Here is a 19,553-nt window from a genome sequence, read left to right on the forward strand (position 1 = left end):
TCATTTAAAACTTTATCATTAAAAAAAAAATCATATAAAATATGGCACTATATGGCACCTCTAGCCTATTAACTTAATAAGAAGATACTTCAAAATAACTATGCATCTTATGAAAAAGATGTACGAGTAAGTCGTAAAGCTACGTTTTTGTGCTTGTATGGCTTCTGTGTGTGCATGTATTGATTGTATGATGGTTGATTGTATTGATTGTAAGGTACGGAACCCTCCGTTATGCTTAGTCCAACACGCACTTGGCTGGTTTTAAGCGCTAACGTAGGTTAGCAAAGAGCTACATGTCTTAGAGACTAGGGGGTTGGCGATAAAGTAAGCTGGATTCATTGACATCGCTCATGGGCAGATAGGTTCAGGCTAGACCTAGGCCATTAAATGATAGATTTTGTTAGGTATAGGTGTAACAACGCTTTTAAAGTTCTAAATGTGTTTTTGTTATTAGTTTAGCACTGTGGGATTTATCTTTGTTTGTGTGTGGTGGTAAGAAAATGGGTTAAAATAAAAACCTCAGTCGCGCCGGATAAAGCTAAAAAAAACGGTCGATTAGAAATTCAGTCGGGATTAGGGAATGTAAACCGGTTTTTAATTGTATGTAAAAACAGGTTAGTAACCGGTTATTCGCCTAAATTTCGTACAAAATTGGTGTACATTTCCTAGTCAGGATCCGTAGGTATAATAATATAAAATCTCGTCATATTTATTTACTATCTAATATTTCCAAAAACTTATAAAATCGAGCCACCTCCTGAGCTTGTGCGTTGATAGTAAATTTAAATAAATAGGTATATAAATTAAGTAGGTACAGTAAGCTGCAAAGATAACCGAACCCCCACCTGCAAATATGTTTCTATGCAGGGGGTCAGTTATCTCTGCAGCTTACTGTACATATTTAGATTTACATTATCCCGTACTAGGCAAAATGGGGATATATATCTGTATGAAAACAAATATTATTTATGTCATGAATTTTTTTTTTCAAAGGCACATATACATAATCAATTTTAAAGTTACTCGCCAAACTGCTTATTTTATGTTTATTTTATTCCTTTGTACCATAAATATTGTTAGCAAATCACATAATAAATAATATATTATTATCGAATTAAAATGACGGTTCATTCTCCACTCTAATCTAAATGCTCTCAATGAAAGGTATTTTTAGACATCTAGAATACCTACTACACACAGCCGCCATTAGAATTTTTTTCATAAATTAACTCACAAGATGGCGACCAAAGGTCAGCGCCGCTATCAATTAAAGAAAGTTTTTCTAAATGTCAACTTGAACTTTAACTTAAATGATATTCATCTCTAGTCCCTGGAACGGATGGTTGGCAGTTTTCGCATTTTATGTTTTTGAATACAATTGTGCCATACATTTGTAATAAAATGTATATTGCATTAGAATACTTAACTATAAATGGTACCAATTTTTTTAAAAGTAAAATAATAGGTACCATGGTAGTTGAATAATAACTACTATCAAAGAACATATAATCACTACGTTTTAAGTGGTATAGCTGAAATTACAAATATAAGTTTTTGTTTTATTAAGGGGAAATATTAGTGGTAATTTTTATTCCATACAAATGTTCTCGACATTTTCCTCGATGTTTTTTTTTTTAAATATATAATTATAAGTTCAATATGGCTCCTCTCCCATGCCTTAATTTACAATTCAATTAACATTTATTTATCACAACTATATAATTTATATCACCCTAAACTGTAAAGATAATGCAATAGTAATTGTAAATTAATTTATCTAATTTAATTTCAACTTTTATGTAATGATATTAGTATTAATAAATGAGAATGAATATTACTAGTACGTGTGTCTGTAGGTTTTTCTTTATTTGATTGATTAGAAGAACTAGATTACTTTAAAAAGCGCTAAAAATATCCAAATAAATGCGACTTAAACTCAAGAATCAAAACGGTCAGACGCAGATAATATCTTTATCATTCCGTTCCCAAAATTTACTTGCGATTGGTTAAGCTTTGGAAGAGGAAAATGTCGAGAACAAAATTTCTTCTTCTTTTTGGCAGAATATTTCGCCTAAGTTGCAGGCGTCCTTATCGCACAAAATTTAGGAGCTGCCCCCGTCAGCGCGGCGGATATATTTATCTAAAATTCTCAAATCTGAGAAGCGGCTCGTATTTCCTCTAGGGGCTGGTCTAGCAGGGAGCGGCAAAATAGCGAAAGTAATTAGTTAAGTGTAATTTATTTAAATTGAATAGGTTTATTCTAGTTTATACTATTCATATATTATGCCATAGGAGCTTCTGTCCGTGGCTCAGAATAATGATTAATAAAAACTGTCTTATGTCCTTCCCCGGAACTCAAACTATCTTCAAACCAAATTCCGTCTATTGGTTCAGCGGTTTAAGCGTGAACTCCCAGTTCCTCACAGACAGACACACTTTTGCATTTATAATATAGTATAATTAGTAGGGATAAGTTCAATCGCCACTCCTGGGGGCCCACCGCAAACACCGAAGTTTTAAAATTTTGGACATCTTTCTCTTTTACTCCAATTAAGGCGTAATTAGAGTGACAGAGAAAGATGCCCGCAATTTGCGATCTTTGGCGTTCGCGGTAGACTCTGTTGTCATCACGCTACCATGCTCCCGCGTACTTTCGCTAAAATGGCGGCATTTCTCTCCAAGGCCGCCCGGCCCGAACGCTGACCGACTAATCAATTCATACGTACCTGAGAGCCTACCGCCAAAATCAGAAATCGAAATTTTGTTACCTGCCTCTTCACCACTCTTGCATATTTGAGTGATAGAGATGCAGATAACGATATTCGGTTTTCGCGGTAAATAGACCCTCTGTTTCGAAACTTACTCAATCAAAGCCAAAGGCAGATAGGACAAAATGGTGGCATTTCTCCCCAATAGCACCCCAACCCAAACGCCCGTGACCAATTTATTGTAGATTTCATCGAAGCTATGACGATAGAGTAACGGTTACTTCTTCATACAAACGTTTTCCACATTGTCCTCCCTGGACTTTAACATTATGGAAAATGTTTTGACATTATTGTATTGTATAGGTTAATACCTATGCACCTATACACCATAGCTATGCTCCTTCGATAGACTATAAGAGTTAGGAGCTTTTAAAAATGTGTATGGAATCTGCTTGTTGTGTCACATAACGTCGTAACAACTTAAATGATACAGGTTCAACCAACTTACAAATATGTTCTAACGCTCCTAGTCTACTTAACCTAACTCACGCCAAACATGATGTATTAGGTATTGTTCTACACAACGTTAAAATGAAAACATAGTCTACAACTTATAAAACTAAGTCTTTCATATGTCACGCAGCAATCCCAACGATTCGCTTAGTGCCTAAGTTCCCAAGGGACTGAGGAATGCTGTCCCGGTCTGCAATGTTTTTGCCCACTTAAACCTCTGTTATTGACCAGAAACATCTTCTATAGAAAACATCTTATAAACCTACAAACTTTAAATGCAAATCATACTTTATTATAAGTCTGTTAAGGTTTCTTTTAGCTTAGCTGGGGATGTGAGTTAGGATAAGTATTTAAAGATGGGATAGTGCATTGATGCAGGCAGGAGGTTCTTACGATGCAGTATTGTGGTGAGGTTGCAGCGCGATTTGATTTTAAACTATCAAGTTAGATCTAGAAAAGACGTGCATATATTTTATTTACAATAACAACATACTTAGATCTTTACAGAGGTATTACTACAAAATAAGCCCTTGAGGCATTGTACCAAGTTTGCTGGCGGCATTTCCTCGTTGTATCGCAATTCTGATACGTTGTGCGAGGTAGCCGCCAGCTCTTCGATCACCAGTTACTTCAACTAAGACTTGTGCGCGCTGGGACCCCGTGGACCTAGCGTTTTATGCGGAAGATTGGAATATTTAACACTAAAATGTACACATAAAATCCCTACTAATATTATAATAAATGCGAAAGTAACTCAATCCGGCTAGTCTGTAACTCTGTATGTCTGTTACCCCTTCACGCTTAAACCGCTGAATCGATGTAGATGACACGGCTTGACCCACTTCCCCCTGAAGCCCTCACGAAATTAATGGACATCCTCTCACTTTTCCTATAATGGCCTCTACAAACGTCGCGATAATCGCATGCGATTTACGTTACATTGAGGCATTTGATAGATCTATTGAACTTGTTGCCCCTACTTAGCCGGCAATCATTTAAAATCGCATGCCATTGGTTGCAACGCTTGTAGAAGCCTTAATCGTGAGCTTTTTGCCTCGTTGTTATATTTCCTCCCATGCGCGAATCCTGCTCTAGCTAGGATATAACGAAAGGGACGCCAAACAACAAAATAAAACGTGTGCTAGCCTGGCCCAGTTAGTGATGTACCATGAACGGAAAGTCAGTGAAAAAAAGACTACCTATTTTCGTTTTCGATATGTCTACCTTTGACTTGGAAATATTCCCGACATCCCACGAATCCCGAATATATATAAATTAAAAAAAATCCGTAAGTCTGCCGTACTACCGATATAGTAGTAATGTAGAAATGACACTTCCTACAAAACCAAAGTTTGACAGCGATTCAGGGACGAATCATGCTGTCTCTTTTTGAATGTATGGCACTATCCCTTTTGGCTATTTAGGGTTGTCAAAATTCAAGTCTTTATCTTATCTGTGGTCGTGCACGCATAGGGACGTCAAGTTGTGCCAACATTCATTCTAATGTTGGAGTTGTAGATGAATGGCGGCGTATCTTATAAGGCACATGTCAATTTATAGCAGAAAATTACTGGGAATATTAATGCCCTTGGTAACATCACTAGGAGCCCTATTAAAATCTTTTTGCCGTTCTATGCAGTCTAACGTTCGAGTTCGAGACGAATGGCGGCGTACCTTATAAGGCACATGTCAATTTATAGGCTGCGCGCGCGCCGACCGTAGACCCAACTAGACCAAATAGACTAGAGAGTTACTGTTATTTATTTGTTTAAACTTTACTGCGTAAATTTACAATAAAAAAGAGTACAAATGGCGGACTTTACGCCTTGAGGCATTCTCTACCAGTCAACTATTGGGCTAAACAGAAACAGTTTGGTGCAGGATTGTAGAGGTGATATGAAATTAGACATAACTACGATGATACTTTTGTTGGTTAAGACTCGAGTCTTGAGTCTTCTGCTTTAAAACTCGACTTTGTTTCTCAGTCTTATATAATTCTTCGAGTCTACTCAAGTTCTTTTCAATTTGTTAGAGACTTGAGCCTTTTGTTGAGTCCTTTTCAGAGATCTCTTCTTAAAAAAAGTTTGTTTTCATTGTTTTCATGTAAACCTCCTGAGTTAGGTACACCATTCAATGACGCTTATATTCTTCACTGCTAATTTTAGATAAAACGGACCAATGTTTGGTGGAATATGTATCGGTGGCTCCAGTCATTTTGAGTTGCAGTTAAAAAGACTCGATAAAGTACTCGACTCGAGACCTAAAATAGTCGGATGGTTGTTTAGCGCAGCGCCTCTTAAGAACGAGTCGAGTTCTTTAAATTTAGACTTTAAAGACTCGAGTTCCTGGCTGCACTAAATGCCTAAATATCTATTTACACTGGTAAAGTTGACCTTTCATACATTATTGAATTGGGCAGTATTTTTTTATAAACTTGTTAGAAGGATTAGGACAAGCTTAAGTCCTACTTATAAATGATCGACCGATGCCGAAGTCTACACTAGTCCGTACGCTATCGACTGCGAGAACTCGATCGCAGTCCATCTCGCTCGCACTGATATATTGGTGCAATCGAGTTCACCCAGCCACTGGCGTAAATGTCAAATGGTAACTCATGGTAGCCGTGTAGAACACATTGTAGCTATGCTATATTTAGAATAATGGTACAATATATTAAATTCAGTCTGCTTATTCCTATGTTTTTTCTTAATGCCTACGCGGTTTTACTTTTTACCAAGTTTTATGTTTACGATTATTATTGTACTCGTCAGCACACCAGTTTGTATGGAGCTCTTCAAAAAATGAATGTATATTGTACATGTTTTCAAAGGGTCGACAACGCGCATTTAATACCCATAGTATTGCAGGCATCCATTGGCTACGCTGACCGCTTATTATCAGGCGGGCCGTATTCTTGTTTGTCACCGACTTGGTATATAAAAAAAGAACTTCCTCACAAAATTTGACGAGAATTGGTTGAGAAATTATGCAACCTGTAGAGAACAGCCAGACGTACGAAAGCATTTTTGCCGAAGCTGAAACCTTCGCTTCGCTTTAACTTTGTTCCTATTGAACGTGATTTAAATTAAATTGAAGTAAACATGTAAATTATTTTGCATAGGTATGGACATGTTTATCACGCCCACGCCAAGAAAACACTTAGTAGAGAAAAAAAAACAAGTACCTAAGTAGGTGAATTCATACTAATTTTTTGACGAATGCAAGTAATTAAACGGCACCAATCATGGGAAAAATGAAGAGAAAAATTTATTATAAATATTATTTTTGATATTTCAACGACTACTGTAAAATTTCTACCGCTTTATGCTTTAAAAATTGAATATCCAATTCGTCATTTATGTTTTCTATGTATTTAATGAAAGCTACTGCAATTGGTTTCAATATTATTAACCAATTAAACCTATGGTTTTTTGCTCCAATCATGGGATGTTTGGCGTCATTATTTTTCAAATAACAAATATTAATGAAAAGTTATACTTAAGCAGCTCTTTGGCTCTTGTTTATGGTAAAATGTTCTCAGCGATTAAAAACTGATGGTAAATACTTGCTTTACAGGATTTGTCTATACCATCCCATTACTGGTGTCTGTTCCATTATAGGGGTGTTTACTATAGGTCTATAAATACTAAAATACATAATTTGTCAAGTTTGCTAAATAAGACACGCAAAATTTAAAATCAAAAACTCCCGACGCAATGAAAGTGATAAGCCGATTTTGATTAAACATGTCTAAGAACCACTGTTAGAAAACCTGCTTTCAGATTAAAAAAAACACATCCAAGTCGGTACACCCGTTTAAGAGCTACGCTTAATTTGGAGTAGTACTTATGGACATGCCCACACCAGCAAAGATCGGGTGGGGGGTTAAAAATGGGCATGATCATAACATTATATCGATGTCTCCTCTTAAATGTCAATGATTCCTAGGGCTTAGAAGAGGTTCCATCGAGGGCTCATCGATCTGTATGTTATTAACAACTGTAATATATATAGCTTAAAATCCAGTATAAATTATACCTCAATCACACAGAACTGTTATGAATTTAGGGCTCAAGATATGCTAGACAATTTTACAGTCGGTATAACAAGTGTATACAGGATGAAATTTAAAGCTTGTATATGGAAAATAATTAAGTATTGATATGTTTAAACTGAAATACTTAGATACCTATACTAAAGAAAAGTCAGTGGCCGAGGTCCGAAGAGAGGTTTTTTTTAGTGAGTAGGTATATGCTTGTCCTCGGAAGATATGTCCAGCAACTTCACGTCGCCGAGATGAAGATGTTGCGATGGATGTGTGGCGTTACGCGATTAGATGGCATACGTAACGAACACATCCGCGGCAGCCTCGGAATCCGTGACGTACCGGATAAGCTGCTGGAAAGTCGTCTCAGATGATATGGCCATATAAGCCACAGACCAGTAGACTACGTCGGAAATAGATGCCTCAACCTCACTGTCCAAGGCTCTAGATCTCGCGGTCGTGGTAGGCCTAAGAAGCGCTGGCTGGACGTCGGGATAGCGAATATGGAAGAGAAAAATCTTACACCTGAGGATGCCGAAGACTGGGCAGAGTGGAGAAGATTAAGTAATAGGACATCTGTTTATAATTGATATATAGTTAGTAGTGTGACTACTTAAAACGCAAATATAAAATTTAATCTAAATAATTTGATATGGTCCCTAATTCCAGTTAATATTTTTTTTATTTGGCATACCAAATACCAAACTTGGTGCACGGATTTGATCTTCCGATGAAACCATACGGTGAAATAATCACGACAGGTAACAAAAATAATCAACAAAAAAGAAAAAAGATACAATATAAGTAGATAGAAATAAATTCACATGTGAACAAAAGATAAAATAAATATATAGACAAAAACTTGCATCTTAGAGAAAACCGAAGACACATAAAGAAACATGTAAGTATATCGGTATTTGAACTATACGACTACACTATACATGTTATTCTTACGAAGCTCGGATATCTAGTATGTCTACGTTGCTAAAGTGGTTTTGAATCGCGATTTAAAATCAGCCTGTAGACGGGCAAACGTTAACTGGTATCACCTTAACGGGTGCTAGTTTTTCTAGTGACTATACTTTTTGTTTTCAATGCCTAGTAGCCTACCTGTTTGAAGTAGCATGGTCAGTGTTATCAATTTATATCCTGTAGCGTCCCACGGTCCTAATATTAGTACGAATTGGCTCCAATGAAATCCCTAAGAATATTATGGCATCAAAAACATAACTTGTAAAAAAAACAAGTCTTGCAACTGTCTCTTCCACTAAAGTTGCGAGATCCATGTAATACCAAGTCGGTTAATTTATATCGCTGACACCCATTCTAGTAACAAAAGAAGATATTATTATAATTTTAACCAAAATTATATGAAATGTGCATTAAGTGTCATCTTGCTTTATTTTTTTTTATCCGAGATAGTAGTTTTATAGACTGTATTATATTGTATATTATACTGAGCTCATGAATCCTTTACAATCTGGCTTCCGCTCCGGTCACAGTACGGTTACAGCTTTAGTAAAAATTAGCGATGATGTTCGTGCCGGTATGGATAACCGTAAGCTCACCGTACTGACGTTGTTAGACTTCAGCAATGCATTTAACACTGTAGATTTCGATGTTTTACTCAGTTTAATGCGTGCTATTAACATATCTCCCGTGACAATTGGCTGGTTCCGTAGTTATTTGGAATGTCGTCGGCAGCGAGTAAAGGTAGATTCTTCCATTTCTTCTTGGAGCAGCACCCTGGCCGGCGTTCCGCAAGGCGGTGTGCTGTCTCCTCTATTATTTTCCATCTTCATCAACTCCATTACTACTAATATTTCTTCTTCTTACCACCTCTATGCCGACGACCTCCAAATTTACTCTCAATGCGTAATTAACGATCTACCTAAGAGTATCGGCTCCATAAATCGGGACTTGGAACACATTTCCAGTTGGAGCAAACGCTATGGGCTGAAAGTTAATCCGTGTAAGTCGCAAGCTATAATTTTAGGCAGCTCTCAACTCATTTCTCGGATTGACTTTCTTAACTTACCTTTCATAGTGTTTGATGGTGTCCCGGTTCCATTATCGAGCCAGGTAAAAAATCTTGGAGTTATATTTGATCGCACACTGTCTTGGGTACCACAGATAAGTGAGATCAGTAGGAAGATGTTTGCTTCTCTGGGGTCACTTCGCAGGCTTCGTAGCTTCTTGCCGCTCGCTACCAGAATTGCGCTTGCTCAATCTCTTCTTCTCCCTATATTGGATTATGCCGATATTTGCTATCTTGATCTTACAGAGGACCAGCTAAATAAACTTGAGCGCCTTCAAAACGTCTGTATAAGATTCATATTTGGATTACACAAATATGACCACGTCTCTGAATTTCGTACCCAGCTCAAGTGGCTCCCTATTCGTCATCGCCGTAACTCTCATATCCTTGTACTTCTTTATAACATTCTTTTCAACCCCTCCACCCCTCTATATCTTAAAAAGCGTTTCAACTATCTTTCCTCGGTCCGCTGTGCGGAGATGCATCTCCTTGCTCCACCACCTTCATCATCAAAATTTTATAGCAACTCTTTTTCTTTTCGTGCTGTTCGGTTGTGGAATGCTTTGCCATTAGACATTAGACGTGCTAAATCCCTTCCCGTTTTCAAAAATCTTTTGAAGACTCACTACCTTTCGCTGCCTTAACTTGCCTTTATTTATGATTGTATAATATATAATGTATGTATGTATATATGTATTTATTTTATTAGTATGTAGGTATGTATTATATTGTTTGCGTCTTCATTTTGTTGAATTATATGTATATCGGCACTACCCGTTCAATGTTGTAAGTTCATTGTTTCCTGCTACCCAAAGGTTGTCTGGAAGAGATCGCTTCTTAGCGATAAGACCGCCTGTTGTTACCTAACTTTTACGTGTTTTTTTCATTTCCTGTCTATTTTTAAATGTATGGTGCACAATAAAGAATATTTACTTACTTATATATTTACTTATTATATAAAGTAAGATATAACCGGATCTGGTCGCCCCTGAAAAGTTCCGGATCCGGCCGGATTACCGGATCCACCGGACCGGATTGCAATCCCTGATTGAGAACGTAACTTATATTGTATGGACGCGGCGTTTTGGCAGCGAGTTCGGGTGATTCTCAACTATAGGTATGAGACAGGAATCTCCGGCAGCTAGTATTCGAAGCGTCATTAACGACCATAACATTAATGTCTATCCGCTAAAGCTACACATTCGCCACGCTGCAGAGTCCACTTAGAACGTACAGTAGGGGAGGATGGGAGAATTGCGGACGCGGAAAGAAAATAATGTATAACTTCTATACTATTAGCAATAATCAATCTGACTTTATTAATTAATAAACTTCGGTTATACAGTTATACACCTACAAAATCAACATTAATTATTATACGAGATCAATCAACAATTATAAGTTTTAAGTGAAAAACAAAATCTTGTCTGTCCGTACCCGTAGCTCTTTGGGTAAACACGGACAGAAGGTGGGTTAATTACGGACAGCATGGGGTATTTACTTACTTATTTCTTGCACGGCTTTTTGTAAGGTGTCGATGGTGTATGCTTGCTCTTTTTTTCTCATATAATTTCGAGGCATCTTAAAATGTGCAGTAAGTGGTAAATGTTTTTACAGTTCATCGAGCTAGGGTTAATTGCGGACGTCTGTATTTATACTGGAGGGCGTGTCTGCGCTTACCCCAACTGGTTTTAAAAGAATCAACAAGAATTTTTGTAGTTATCAAAACGTGACATTGAAACAAATATTTGCAATTCATACTCTATTAGCGAGGCAATCCTCAGAAAATATCACTATTTACCATCGCTTACCTAGCATAGACGCATAGACCTGTCACTCAAATTAGTAAACACCCAAAATTGGATGAAAATTCACGAAGAAAATTGTCTTTTTTTGCCTTGAAAACCGTGCGCAGCCGTCTGCCCTGAATATTTGCGCGGCACTAAGTATGGATCAAAGTAACACGTGATTGCATCGGGAGGGCGCAGGAGGAAGGGATTAAGTAGATATTAGTTTGTCCGGTTTTATCCTGCGTCCGCAAGTTCTCCATCCTCCCCTGTTTTTAAATAACCTATGTTTTCAAAAAACCAAACTCAAGGTTTGTCAGCGAGCTATGGAGCGTAGTATTCTGAGCGTGAAGTTAACCGATCGCATTAAAAATACAATACTACGCTCCAAAACTGGAATAACTGATGTAGCTGAAACTGCCGCTAAGCTCAAATGGGACTGGGCAGGGCACGTCTGCCGTATGCCGGATGACCTGTGGGCCAAAACAGCCACCTGTTGGGTCCCACAGGTTGTAAGGCGTCACGGTAGACCTCGTCGGAGATGGCGGGACGAACTTGATGCCTTCGACAGAGACTGGTGGGAGACTTCCGAGGATAGGGACACGTGGAAGAATAAGAGGGAGGCCTTTGCCCAGCAGTGGGACAGTATGGGCTCATAATAATAATAATAAACAATATTTTACGATGTGATAAAGGTCATATTGAGCAACTTTTACTATGGGATCAACTTCGAAATTGCGAAAAAAAATTACTATTTCCTACATTTTGGCTGGTCAGATTGATATTTTCTATGGGAGCCAATTTTATTTCCGAGTACCGAGTACCGACCAAGCCATCAAGGTGACAATCGCTATTGCTACGACAACGAAACGTCTCTCTCTCTTTGTGTCTCTATCACTCTTCCGTGTTAGTGTGACAGTGACAGTTGCGTTTCGATTCCGCAAAATATTGCAGGTTAATAAAACACTTTATAAATGAGTATATCCTTGTAGGCGCAGTGTGTTAATATAAACCTTGAAAGCATATTTTCAATGTGGCACGGTTATACTTTGTCACTGCAAAGTGCAAACTCTAAGTTAGCACGACTATGTCACTTTTATTTATCTACCTATGTGTCCAAAGTAAGAACCGACAAAGTACGGAGAAAAAAAGTGTAACGTAGTGAAAATATCTTAAGGGACGATTCCATGTTCGTCCCAATGGACGCTAGCATCGAATGCCATCGCCACCCTATGGAGTAAACTAGGGCTGCTACTCGAATTATTTTCAGAAACTAAATGTATGGATGAATGAATTCCTGGATGAATGACGAAACCATTAAATTATTATATATAAGCTAAGCTATCTATTTGTAATTAGTAATTGTTTATATGACATTTTAATCTCTATAATTCAATTTAATGAAAAGAAGTTTAATTTAATTTGTGTTCAGTATATTATATATATATACATATATATATATAATCCGTTTAACTTACATAGACATGTATTGACTTGCATAGAAATGTAATATTGTTTTGTTCACTGTTATGTGTAAAAATTAGTTTGGTAATATGACGATGTACAATGAATACAAGTAAAATCTATTCTATTCTATGTTTTTTTTTTTAATTTATTTAGGAAACAATATTAATATAGATAAGCTTAAGTGATAACAAACAGACCTTTAGTTTCATTGAAAATAAAAGAATACATAGTAAATTACAGATCGAAACAGGGAAGGTGTTAGGCATCTTCTTGTCTGTCACGCGTACAGGGACTTCAAAACATCGGTAGGTAATTAATAAATGCATGACATAGTACAGAATTTAAAGTGGTATACAAAATAATTAAAAATATATGTATCGCTATAGTTGTTATGCGTGCAAATAATATATAGTTACTAGGTACTTAGAAGAAAACATACAATATTTATAGAGAAAATATTGAACTTCGCAGAATGCTACTGTATTTACAAAATGATAATGAACAAATATCTAAATTTGAAAATGTACCATTGTAATCATGACAGGCTCGTCTAAAAAAAGTATGCTTGGCAAAATTAGAGCCACAATAGCTAATATGGAATGTTTGGGGGTGGCGAGTGGGAATACGACGAGGCAATTTAAAAATATTTTTTTCAAGAAGATCAGGAGAGTCAATATAGTTATTTTATGTTGTAGCTTATAGAGACCCAAACGTAGATGAAGGATACATAGAAAGAATATGTCTAGTCACTTTAGTAACATATTGATTAATCGCGTTTTTAAAGTTTAGAACAATGACAAAATTCAAAAATTTATTGTGCAAGTAGGCGTCAAGGGCTCTTTTATAAGTCAGTACAACAATATAGTAACATCATATAGTGACATGAAAAATACATAACAACATTTATAAATACAACAGCCAATACCTGGGCAAACATTACATTATAATAATCTTAAAATAAATAATTACTACAATACAATAGAGATGTATAGTCTCTATGGTTAAAAATACATTAAATCTGGAGATGTAAAAGGTCCCCAATATCAGAGTACTAATACTAATAAGATTTGGAGGTGTAAAGTCTCTCCAAGTGTCAAAATAAAATTTATACTAAATAAATAAACCGCGTCTGGACTGTTAAACTAGCAGTCTCATAAAAATGTATGTTAGTTCCGTGACCAGGTTTTTTTGAGTAAAAAAAGGTTGGGCTACAATATATATTAAATAGTGGTAGCAATAGTACATTGTGTTTTAAGGGCGGTAGACAAGAGTTTATTAACACGAGTTCGTAATTCTTGTACCGCCCGCGACACACACACAATGGTTTTCATCACACTTGTGAGGAAAAAACTAAATTTTTAAACGAAATAATTCTTAAATACGGTGACATTTCAAACATTAGTCCACCATATTGTAATTTTTTCGAAGGCACAGACCAGCCACGATTGATTAAATAGTATAACTATTTTTTACAGTACATATGGCCCTAATTCACCGCTCTAGTGCAGTAACTAACACTATACGTGCGTATGTCGAAAGCGTTAAGGGCTATATGTACTGTAAAACGTTGTACAATACACGTGCGAAAAGGTACTTTCACATTTGTATCGTAATGTACTAAAACGGCTATTAAATTAATCAAATGAAATATTTATTAACTTACACAAAAAACGACAGTATTTTAAAAGTAAAACTCATTTATACCTACTTGAAAAAACATAATGCCCAATATGCCCACGGACGTAATGAAATTAAAAAAATATATTACGCCCGTGGGCATGAAATAGCTCATTCCGTCTTAGTATACTGGCATACAATAACACCGTTTACGAGCAAGAAAAGAGATTAGAGTTTAGAAGCAAGTGTGTGGGTGTGTGTAACAGTTCATTAAGAACTTATACATTTTGAAATGAAAATATAGTTTTCTGAAAAAAGCGACTAAACGTGTTCTTTCCGCGTACCCTTCATATAATTGTGTTAATGAGTCACGAGAATTTAAATAATATTACATTTATTAAAGTATATGAAATATAATAATTATTAAGTCATCAAATATAGGAAAATATAATAATTATTAAGTCATCAAATAATATTTAATGTCCTGTTATCAAAATACCTAACATTAGAATTAAGGGAAAAACACAAAGAGAATTAAAATAACAACCTGCTTGTCCGTAATAATTTCAAAATTATTATTTATTTAATCGTATGGCATAAATATAAAAATAGGCAATTATTTACATTAAAATTATTCGTTAGTAACTTAAACGTCAACGTTCAGGATGCCGATCCAAGCAGCTGCGTCGGGTGTGAGATGCAGCAGATCCTCTGGTGGCCCCTGGTAGGAATGCAGGGGGCAGCGCTGGTTAATGTGTTCCATGGTCTGGTCCTTTAAAATTATTATATCAAGTATAGACTGACTTATCAATTTTATTAAATATTTTGCCATAAATAATAAAATACCTACATCAATCAATAATTATTTTCAATAAAACATAATTTATTTAAAAGCACGTATTCCATGGTTACATTCATATAAAACAGTAAGATGAGTAAGAAGGCCCCAGCAGTGCATCTTTTACCCGTATTGACCGTATTCAAGGAAAATTGTTATTTAATATGGACTTTTATGATTATCAGAAAAAGCATATTCCATTCCAACCATATCAGGGAAATATTTTTGATTATTAGATAGGTAGTTAAATTACTACTTATTAATTGGAACCATGCTACCACTGCAGAGCAGTATAATTTTGGTATTTATAAAATAGCTACTAACACTAGCCAGAAAGATAAAAAACAGCAAAATTTCAAACAGCGGTGGCAGCATGGCTGCATTTTTATCACCTAACACTATGCCTGTCACTTTCGCACTTACATACTTGTTAGAACGTGACAGGCATGGTGACAGGCAATACAAATGCGACCGTGCTACCACCGCTGACATATATATAAATCATAAATTATTTATTTGCGTAAATAGAGTCAGAGGGCCTACCGCGAACCACGTTCGACGTGTGGCCTCCCTGTCACACTTACGTACGAATTTACGAGTGCGACAGGGAGGGAGGCAACACGTCGAACGTGGTTCGCGGTAGGCCCTCAGATTACAATTGTTATATATAAATAAAGTTTCTCCTAACTAAACCGTCCACACTAAGTATTTATTACATACAATAATCGTGAAGTAATAAACATTTTATTTATCAGCCATTTATGTAGGGTTTTCTTAAATTTATGAATTGGCAAGCATTTAATGTCAGGTGGCAGCTTTTTAAATATTTCCACACACATCGCAGGCCAATTTTTGTTAAAAATAGCAGTTATTTTTGCATTCCAACTACAAGTTTCACCGTTTCTGTTATTTCTAGGGCACATGACACTAGCTGTAATAAATAAGTATTCAGGGTGTTGTTTTACAAATTTGGCTACTTTTAAAATATACAGGCAAAGAAATGGCAGAAATTTAAGCTTAAGAAACATCGGTTTACATGACATGGTTTATAAATTCAGAGTGATTAAGATAAAAGACCCGCGCAATGGCCATTTCCCTGTCGCAAGTTTCGCGGGGCGCGCCATATCTTTTGAACCCTTCAAATTTTTTGACTTAACACCCCCTCTTAATACACAGTAAACGTCAAATACTTGAATTCTAAATATCCGTGTAGCAGCCCTACTTGCCAGAAACAAGTTTAACTGATTAGAAGTTATTAAACATTTTTTGTCGCAGATTGCGCCCATAATTGTCCCCGCGCAGCGCATGCGCGATGAACGCTCCTTAGAAGCCTTTGCGTCGCGATTAGGTACACACGGTATTTTCCTGTAGATTGCGCGCTTTATGTAATTTTTCCATAAGTTGCGCTAATAAAGCGCGCAATGCAGAGCAAACTTGCTTGCGAGCTCGCGGGCGTTAGCTAGATCTGGTGCTCTAATGAAGGCTCCTTTTGGTACAAATTCCGATGACTATAAAAGCTTAGGGCGTCCATTTGTCATGTGTCCAGGTACTTCCTGGGGGAAAAAGGATAGATGAGGTCTTTTAAAACTAATACTTCTAGAATCATTTTTTGATAAACGTAATATTTTAGGAAATAATCACACTGAAAGAAAAAAAATGTATTTCCCCTTCTATTTCCCCTAACTTTTGAACCATGGGTCCGAAAAATATGAAAAAAAATATTGAAAGCAAAGCTTAGTAAAGACTTTCAAGGAAAATTATAGCGAACCTGATCGGTTTTATCGTTTTTGAGTTTATGCAACTGAGCATGGCCCGACTACTCTTGGCTAGTTTTTTTTATGTTTGTTTAGTACGTAACTAAGCTTGCTCATTCTGAACTAAAAATTTGAGTTATGATAAACAATAACAAAAAATCGACGTTTTCGTAAATCGTCTATTTTTATCTCTTTGTTACTTAAACACCGTGTAGCTCCTAAAGTATTGATCGTAGAGTAAAAATAAACATAAATAAATTTGTAGGAAATTTTATGTTGAAACTTTTGTTCCGAGTAATTATAATGCTATTCGTAAATATATTCGAGATATGAGCAAAACTCTGTAAAGATTCGAAAGTAAATTTTCTTGAGCTAGAATGGAAGATAAGCAACTTACAATATGTAGTGAAATCCCACCAAAAACACTTTCATGTAAAATGTTGCCAAGACGAGGGTGCAGGTGTTAGGGTCGGGATGTAATTCCTCTGGAGTTGCAGGCGTACATAGGCTACGAAGACTGCTTACCATCAGGCGAGCTGTATGCTTGTTTGCCACCGACGTCGTATTAAAAAAAAGACGATATCATAAGGCTCGCACTGTCAAAAAGTCATCAGATCTCTTGTAGAGCGTTACTACAAGAACTATTGTAGGTATAATAAAAAATAATGAATTGTTAGTGAATATATTGTTCACGTTACGCCCATGTGACGCTAGCGAAACGACCAAAGCCACATATTTTGACTAATGTGTAGAATTTGTGACTAATGTGTAGAGTTTGTGACTAATCTGACATTGGGGACCTTTTACATCTCTAGATTTAATGTGTTTTTAACCATAGAGACTATACATCTCTATTGTATTGTGGTAATTATTTATTTTAAGATTATTATAATGTAATGTTTACCCAGGTATTGGCTGTTGTATTTATAAATGTTGTTATGTTTTTTTCATGTCACTATATGATGTTACTATAAATATTGTATTGACTTGTAAAAGAGCCCTTGAGGCCTACTTGCAGAATCAATTTTTGAATTTTGAGTTTTGAATTTTGAGTAATGTGTAGGGCTTGTAGACTAATCATAATCGTAATTAAATTTAGATAACTAATTAATAAAGCATGAAATTAAATTAAATGGTAGAAACTTGTATAAATCATAACGTAAATCTTGTACAAAACCATTTCATTCTGGTTTGACATTTTAATAAAATTTAGTGGAGTATTAATATATTCAGGAACAGAAAAAGCAATTTATAACCTAAAAATAATTAAAAATGGCAAATAACTGCGGAAAATTATTTACTTTAATACTACATAACAATCTGGGTGACCTAACTAATTTAAGGAAAAAGTATGTACCTATATGTGTAATGTAATTAATCTAATTAAATATTTACTGGTATTCATTAGCAACAACTCCAAACAGCGATGACGGCAGGAAAGACCACTTGGTATGAGGTGAAGTCCATATTCAAATAAGGACAATATTACAAAAATAAACTGAATCGAATATCAAGTAAATAAATTAATACAATAACTATTATGTAACAGATAGGTAATGAACAGTGAATAAATTCACCTTACGCCCATGTGACGGTAGCGAAACGGCCAAGCCACATATTTTGACTAAGGTGTAGAGTTTGTGAAGAGGGCTTATAGAGTTAGAATCTTGGCTCTACAAGAGATCTGATAACTCTTTGACAGTGCGAGCCTTATGGTTTCGTCTTGGCAACATTTTACATGAAAATGTTTTTGGTGGGATGTTTTTTACGACTACGGTTAAACATATTGTACGTGTTATCTTTACACGAAAATAACGATAATTAGAACTATTAAATATTAAAAAAAATCTAAAATAAAGTCGTTCTAGGTGCTTCAAAATCAATCCCTACCGTATAACTGTATTAACGGTAACGAAAAAATCTCGATAGATCACGTTGGGGGAGGGGGGGTATAAGGAGACCTCACGTGTATTTTTCTATAGTGAACGAAACTGAGAAAAAATATCTACCACATACTTTTTCTCGGTTTCGTTAAACATAAATCACTTGGTACTTCAAAATAGCGAGTATAAACAAGATTTCCTCTATACTATACTATTTATCTTAAAATTATGTCGCACGAAATAATAAATTAAAAATACACGTGAGGTTATGTGGGGGAGGGGGGGTTAGCCAAGACCCTCACCAAATATCACCAAGGGGAGGGGGGGGTCAAAAAAGTAGCCGTAAAAACCTCGCGTGATTTCTGCACAAGCCCTAATGGCCAACCAGCGTTTAAATATAGTAAGTATTATTTGCACGAAATATTGCTTAATTTTATGGTGAATTTAATAAAGTTAAACTACTTGTTTAGGGGAAAACCGCGAATGTGACACGTCTCCCGGACTTAGTGCACGCCGTGCTTTGGATATTTTTTTTCTAGAATATGTACATGTGTGTGTGTAGATAATCAAAGTGTTAATTTTACTATGCCTAGCTGTAATTAAATGTGCTTTATGAATAAAATAAAGTGTAAAGTATTATGTTACCGGTGTAGTAATAACACGCATTTGACGCTTAAAAATCGCACTTTGAAAATCCAGCAGATATTTAGATTAAAGTTCTAGACAAGCTATCTACAGACCTTTAAGAGTTTTAGCTAGAACCTTGTTCTGGACTGACCCTGATTGGTGTATTAATGTCAACAACATAATAAACAACATTTTCGTAAATACTTGTTTTAAAATTTCAAGGTGCATTTGAGGTCGGTCTGTAGCTCTAGCAAATACTTATGGCCTAGTACAACT

The sequence above is a fragment of the Cydia pomonella genome, chromosome 11 (genome assembly GCF_033807575.1).
Source record: "Cydia pomonella isolate Wapato2018A chromosome 11, ilCydPomo1, whole genome shotgun sequence".
Lineage (NCBI taxonomy): Eukaryota > Metazoa > Arthropoda > Insecta > Lepidoptera > Tortricidae > Cydia > Cydia pomonella.